Here is a 7,922-nt window from a genome sequence, read left to right on the forward strand (position 1 = left end):
TGGAAGTGCTTGTTATGCCATGGGCCGAAAGGCCGTAATTGTTAATGAAATGGCTGGTTATGGATTTAACCGTGAGCCGGATGGCTAGATTACTGCCGTGTTACGGTGGAGCCATGATTATGGCTAGTATAAATGCATATATGCTGTTGAATGAATTGTGAATGTTGCACTTCCACTGTTGGAGATGAGAGTTTCCCTGGGAGGAAGCAGTGGCTAGCCACCACGTGCTCCAAGTTGAGACTCGAAGCTCTTTTGACCCTATGTCATAAGTGTGGCCGGGCACTGTGAAAGACTCGGATGAGCTCGCCCCCGTAAATATTCACCAGTGAAGGTGATGGATATAAATTATGATTATTATCAAGTTTATGATGAGTATAACTCGAGTTGGGGATGCGTGACAGAGGGACAGTCCAATGGTTAGCTACCAGGACTTGTCGGGTTGGCTCTATAACCGACAGGTGATATCATCAGCCACTAGGGACAGGCATTCATCAGATGCATACTATATGAATTGTTTGAGATTGCCTATTTGACTGCATATTACTTGCTAACTGTCTAAATGTATTATCTGTTCCTATTTGTTTATCTCTTGTTTGATATAACTGTGTTTGCTACATTATACTCCTGCTGGAGGTTGGGAGGTTTGAAGGAATTGGAAAGGGAAGTATTAGTTAGACTGAAGAATCTTTAGTCAGATGCCCTTTTATGGTTTAGCTTGTTTATAAGCTTTGAATTATCTGGAGGAAGTTCTAGGATTGCCTTCGGCTTTCCTCTATTATTATGTATTATATATGTGGAAGCTGTTACTGTGCTGGGGACCTCTGGTTCTCACCCATGCGGATTTTGTGGTTTTCAGATGCAGGACGTGAGGTTTCTCGCTGAGGCCTGCTGGAGACTTCTGGATTTGCGAAGATCCTTTGTTCTCGGGATTATGTTTTAGTTTATATGTTTTGCTTAGAAACTTTTATCTCCATTAAATAATACAAACTGTGATGACTCCTATTATGGGAGATTTTGGAGAATAGGTTTCTGTATTTGTGTCCCTTTGGGTATCCTTGGGGTTTTCCTTATTTTATCATATGTATATATTGCTATGCTTGGACCGGTTATCTTCGCAGTCGGATTTTGAGTCTTGATATTCTTGTTTTTGACACTCCTTTGTATATATATAATCTCGCGTTGGTTTATCCTTCGTTCGTTACATTATCGATCGGAGTGTTGCGCTTTAGGATTTCGAATTTTGTTTACCCCTTTTTCTGTAAAGGCTCCTAGTTATTAACCTTATTCATACTACTATACGTACTAAATTTTTATTTTAGAGGTCGTAATACCTTGCCATCTCTGAATTATGACTTAAGCATATGACTCTGTATGGTAGGGTGTTACATTATGGTATCAAAGCAGTTCGTTCCTGTAGAGCCTGAGGGATGGACTGACTATGCTTCTGTGCATTCTCTGTATGTGTGTTATGTGCTATTAGTATATCTGCTTGATATAATTGGCATAAACATTCATGAGCATGCATTTGGAGCCTTGAAGTACTAGACTTCCGATATTGAGACTGATCAACTTAATATCGATTGTTTGCTGTGTATAGGAACCAGATGGCGCCTCGTGGATGCGGTAGAGGTAGTGTGAGAGGTCGTATGAATGCTCGTGCGCTGGAGAATAACCCTAATAACCCGGTGAACTTTATGACTGCATTGGAGAATATGGCTGCTGCTATGCAAGCCACTGCTGAGGCTCTTGGTCAACAGATGAATAACCATGGTAATGATGGAGGTGGAGTTCAAGGCCCGATGACACTAGTAAACTTTTTGAAGGTTAATCCACCTAAGTTCAAGGGAACTGCTAGTCTAACTGAGGCTGATATATGGTTTCAGGCTATAGAGCGAGCACTGCAAGCACAAGTGGTACCTGAAGGACAGTGTGTCGAGTTTGCTACCTATATGCTCACTGGTGAAGCGTCGCATTGGTGGCAAGGTATCCGACGTCTTCTGCAGCAGGGTGATGACTATATCACCTAGGATGTCTTCCAAGAGGAGTTCTATAAGAAGTACTTTCCGACTTCTGCGAGGACAGCCAAGGAGCTTGAATTGTTACAGCTGAAGCAGGGTACTATGTCCGTATCTGAGTATACTGACAAGTTTGAGGAGCTGTTCAGATTCTCTCGTATGTGTCAAGGGACTCCGGTGGAATATGAGGAATGGAAGTGTGTTAAGTATGAAGGAGGACTCCGGAGTGATATCTTCAGTTCAGTAGGACCAATGGAGATTAGGACTTTCTCCGAGTTGGTAAACAAGTGTAGGGTTGTGATGAGCGGATAATTTGTACGCTTTTTGGCATTGTTTTTAGTATGTTTTTAGTATGATCTAGTTAGTTTTTAGTATATTTTTATTAGTTTTTAGTTAAAATTCACTTTTCTGGACTTTACTATGAGTTTGTGTGTTTTTCTGTGATTTCAGGTATTTTCTGGCTGAAATTGAGGGACCTGAGCAAAAATCTGATTCAGAGGCTGAAAAGGACTGCAGATGCTGTTGGATTCTGACCTCCCTGCACTCAAAGTGGATTTTCTGGAGTTACAGAAGCCCAATTGGCGCGCTCTCAATGGCGTTGGAAAGTAGACATCCTGGGCTGTCCAGCAATATATGATAGTCCATACTTTGCCCAAGATTTGATGGCCCAAACCGGCATTCAAAGTCACCATCAGAATTCCCAGTGTTAAACACCGGAACTGGCACAAGGATGGAGTTAAACGCCCAAACTGGCATAAAAGCTGGCGTTTAACTCCAAGAAGAGTCTCTACACGAAAATGCTTCAATGCTCAGCCCAAGCACACACCAAGTGGGCCCGGAAGTGGATTTTTATGTCATTTACTCATCTCTGTAAACCCTAGGCTACTAGTTCTCTATAAGTAGGACCTTTTACTATTGTATTTTCATCTTGGTAGCTATCTTTGTTCTTATGCTATCTTAGATCATTGGGAGGCTGGCCATTCGGCCATGCCTAGACCTTGTTCTTATGTATTTTCAACGGTGGAGTTTCTACACACCATAGATTAAGGTGTGGAACTCTGCTGTACCTCGAGTATTAATGCAATTACTATTGTTCTTCTATTCAATCCAGCTTATTCTTGTTCTAAGATATTCATTTGCACCCAGAACATGATGAATGTGATGATTATGTGACACTCATCATCATTCTCATTTATGAACGAGTGCCTGACAACCACTTCTGTTCTACAAGCAAACAAGGCTTGAATGTTTATCTCTTGGATTCTTTAACCGGAATCTTCGTGGTATAAGCTAGAACTGATGGCGGCATTCAAGAGAATCCGGAAGGTCTAAACCTTGTCTGTGGTATTCTGAGTAGGATTCAATGATTGAATGACTGTGACAAGCTTCAAACTCGCGATTGTGGGGCGTTAGTGACAGACGCAAAAGAAGCACTGGATTCTATTCCGACATAATCGAGAACCGACAGCTGAATAGCCGTGCCGTGACAGGGTGCGTTGAACATTTTCACTGAGAGGATGGGAGGTAGCCACTGACAACGGTGAAACTCTACATACAGCTTGCCATGGAAAGGAGTAAGAAGGATTGGATGAAGACAGTAGGAAAGCAGAGAGACGGAAGGAACACAGCATCTCCATACACTTATCTGAAATTCCCACCAATGAATTGCATAAGTATCTCTATCTTTATCTTTATGTTTTATTCATCATTCATAACCATTTGAGTTTGCCTGACTAAGATTTACAAGGTGACCATAGCTTGCTTCATACCAACAATCTCTGTGGGATCGACCCTTACTCGCGTAAGGTTTATTACATGGACGACCCAGTACACTTGCTGGTTAGTTGTGTGAAGTTGTGTTTATGCCATGGTATTGAACACCAAGTTTTTGGATTCATCACCGGGGATTATTTGAGTTGTGAAAAGAAGAGATCACAATTTCGTGCACCAAGTTTTTGGCGCCGTTGCCGGGGATTGTTCGAGTATGGACAACTGACGGTTCATCTTGTTGCTTAGATTAGGTATTTTTCTTCAGAATTCTTAAGATTGAATTCTAGTGTTTCAAGGTGATGTTCTTATCATCACCAAAGCTGATTGATCTTCATCAATTTAGCTCTTGAATGCAATGTCCTGCTGAAGCTTGTTCAGCCATGTCTAATTTCTTTAGACTGAAGCTTTAGACTAACATTGCATGATTCCTGGAATTCTCATTAAGAATTTTGATATCTTTATTTTCTTTTTCCACTTATTTTTCGAAAAATAAAAAAAAAATTCATAAAAAACCAAAAATATTTTATGTTTCTTTTTGAGTCTAGTGTTTCATCTTATGTTTGGTGTCAATTGCATGTTTCTGTTCTTCTTGCACTCATGCATGCGTCTTCATTAATCTTCAAGTTGTTCTTGATGATTTCATTGCTCTGATTTTTAAATTCTCTTGACTTGAGTGTTTATGTGTCTCATACGCATTCTCATTTTGTTAGTGTCAGTAGTATACAAACTGTTAAGTTTGGTGTCTTGCATGCATTATTATTTGATTTTAGTTGCATTTTGATTATTCCTTATTATTAAAAATCCAAAAATATTTTTAATTTGTGTCTTTTCAAAGTCAATAATACAGAGAATTGAAGATTCAGAACATACTGCAGAGGAATTACACAGAAAAAGCTGAGCGTTCAAAACGCCCAGTAAGGAAGGCAAACTGGCGTTTAAACGCCAGCCAGGGTGCCTGGCTGGGCGTTTAACGCCCAAAAGGGTAGTAGTTTGGGCGTTAAACGCCAGAATGTGCACCATTCTGGGCGTTTAACGCCAGGATGGCACAAGAGGGGAGATTCTGTTTTTAATTCAAATTTTTTTCAAGTTTTCAAAATTTTTCAAAATCAAATCTTTTTCAAATCAAATCTTTTCAATCACATCTTTTTCAAAATCAATTTCTTTCCATTTTCAAAATACTTGCTATCAATTAATGATTTGATTCAATATTTCAAGTATGTTGCCTTTTCTGTTGAGAAAGGTTTAATGTTTGAATCATATCTTTTCTTGTTAGCCAAGTTATTAATTTTTAAAATCAAATCTTTTTAAAATGTTTTTCAAATCATATCTTCTCAATCACATCTTTTTAAAACCAATCATATCTTCTTAACCACATCTTTTTCAAAATAGTTTTCAATCAAATCTTTTTGATTTCTAATTTCAAAATCTTTTTCAAAAATCACTTTACTTCTTTCTCAATCTTGGTTTTCGAAAATCAATTAAAGTTTTTCAAAATGTTTTTAAAATCCTTTTAAAATTATTTTCGAAAATTTCTTCCCCTCTTCTCACATCCTTCTATTTATGGACTAACACTATTCCTTAATGCACAATTCGAACTCCATCTTCCTTGATAAGTTCGAATTTTCTACCTCTTCCTTCTATTTTTCTTTTCCTCTGACACCTCAAGGAATCTCTATACTGTGACATAGAGGATTCCATATTTTCTTGTTCTCTTCTCTTTCATATGAGCAGGAGCAAAGACAAAAGCATTCTTGTTGAGGTTGATCCTGAACCTGAAAGGACCTTAAAAATGAAAGCTAAGAGAAGCTAAGGCACAACTCTTTGTAGAGGACCTAACAGAAATCTTCAAAGAAGAAGAACCCATGGCAGCCGAAAACAACAACAATGCCAACAATGCAAGGAAGGTGCTGGGTGACTTTACTGCACCTACTCCCGACTTCTATGGGAGAAGCATCTCTATCCCTGCCATTGGAGCAAACAACTTTGAGCTTAAACCTCAATTAGTTTCTCTAATGCAACAGAATTGCAAGTTCCATGGACTTCCATTGGAAGATCCTCATCAGTTTTTAGCTGAGTTCTTGCAAATCTGTGACACTGTCAAGACTAATGGGGTTGACCCTGAGGTCTACAGACTTATGCTATTCCCTTTTGCTGTAAGAGACAGAGCTAGAATATGGTTGGACTCACAACCTAAAGAAAGCCTGAACTCTTGGGAAAAGCTAGTCAATGCCTTCTTCGCAAAGTTCTTTCCACCTCAAAAATTGAGTAAGCTTAGAGTGGAAGTCCAAACCTTCAGACAGAAGGAAGGAGAATCCCTCTATGAAGCTTGGGAAAGATACAAACAATTAATCAGAAAATGTCCCTCTGATATGCTTTCTGAATGGAGCATCATAGGTATTTTCTATTATGGTCTGTCTGAACTGTCCAAGATGTCTTTGGATAGCTCTGCTGGAGGATCTCTTCATCTGAAGAAGACGCCTACAGAAGCTCAAGAGCTGATTGAAATGGTTGCAAATAACCAATTCATGTACACTTCTGAAAGGAATCCTGTGAACAATGGGACAAATAAGAAGAAAGGAGTTCTTGCGATTGATACTCTGAATGCCATATTGGCTCAGAACAAAATATTGACTCAGCAAGTCAATTTGATTTCTCAAAGTCTGTCTGGAATGCAAAATGCACCAGGCAGTTCTAAGGATGCTTCATCTGAAGAAGAAGCTTATGATCCTGAGAACCCTTCAATGGAAGAGGTGAATTACATGGGAGAACCCTATGGAAACACCTATAATCCTTCATGGAGAAATCATCCAAATCTCTCATGGAAGGATCAACAGAGACCTCAACAAGGTTTCAACAACAATAATGGTGGAAGAAACAGGTTTAGCAATGGCAAGCCTTTTCCATCATCTTCTCAGCAACAGACAGAGAGTTCTAAGCAGAACACCTCTGACTTAGCAACCATGGTCTATGATCTAATCAAAACCACTCAAAGTTTCATGACTGAAACAAGGTCCTCCATTAGAAACCTGGAGGCACAAGTGGGTCAGTTGAGCAAAAAAATTACTGAACTCCCTCCTAGTACTCTTCTAAGCAATACAAAAGAAAATCCAAAAGGAGAGTGCAAAGCCATCAACATGGCCGAATTTGGAGAGGAGGGAGAGGCAGTGAACGCCACTGAGGAAGACCTCAATGGACGTCCACTGGCCTCCAATGAGTTCCCTAATGAAGAACCATGGGAATCTGATGCTCCCACTGAGACCATAGAGATCCCATTGGATTTACTTCTGCCATTCATGAGCTCTGATGAGTATTCTTCCTCTGAAGAGGATGAATACGTCACTGAAGAGCAAGTTGCTAAATACCTTGGAGCAATCATGAAGCTAAATGACAGGTTATTTGGTAATGAGACTTGGGAGGATGAACCCCCTTTGCTCACCAAAGAACTGGATGACTTGTCTAGGCAGAAATTACCTCAAAAGAGACAAGATCCTGGAAAATTCTCAATACCTTGTGCCATAGGCACCATGACCTTCAAGAAGGCCTTGTGTGACTTAGGGTCAAGTGTAAACCTCATGCCTCTCTCTGTAATGGAGAGGCTAGGGATCTTTGAGGTGCAAGCTGCAAAAATCTCACTAGAGATGGCAGACAATTCAAAAAAACAAGCTTATGGACTTGTAGAGGATGTTCTGGTAAAAGTTGAAGACCATTACATCCCTGCTGATTTCATAGTCCTAGAGACTGGGAAGTGCATGGATGAATCCATCATCCTTGGCAGACCCTTCCTAGCCACAGCAAAGGCTGTGATTGATGTTGACAGAGGAGAATTGATCATTCAAGTGAATGAAGAGTCCCTTGTGTTTAAGGCTCAAGGATATCCCTCTGTAACTATGGAGAGGAAGCATGAAGAGCTTCTCTCAAAACAGAGTCAAACAGAGCCCCCACAGTCAAACTCTAAGTTTGGTGTTGGGAGGCCACAACCAAATTCTAAGTTTAGTGTTGAACCCCCACATTCAAACTCTAAGTTTGGTGTTGGGAGGTTCCAACATTGCTCTGAGCATCTCTGAGGCTCCATGAGAGCCCTCTGTCAAGCTACTGACATTAAAGAAGTGCTTGTTGGGAGGCAACCCAATGTTATAT

The 7,922-nt window shown here is 40.1% G+C and overlaps 1 non-coding gene across 1 annotated transcript; it reads right to left on the bottom strand.

The window, feature by feature from the left end:
- Positions 1 to 6,052: 6,052 nt before the first annotated feature.
- Positions 6,053 to 6,160, bottom strand: LOC112799390 (small nucleolar RNA R71). The gene has a single exon (XR_003200972.1). It is a non-coding gene; the product is annotated as a small nucleolar RNA R71 (small nucleolar RNA).
- Positions 6,161 to 7,922: the final 1,762 nt, after the last annotated feature.

Source organism: Arachis hypogaea, chromosome 4 (genome assembly GCF_003086295.3).
Source record: "Arachis hypogaea cultivar Tifrunner chromosome 4, arahy.Tifrunner.gnm2.J5K5, whole genome shotgun sequence".
In the NCBI taxonomy this organism is placed as follows: Eukaryota; Viridiplantae; Streptophyta; class Magnoliopsida; order Fabales; family Fabaceae; genus Arachis; species Arachis hypogaea.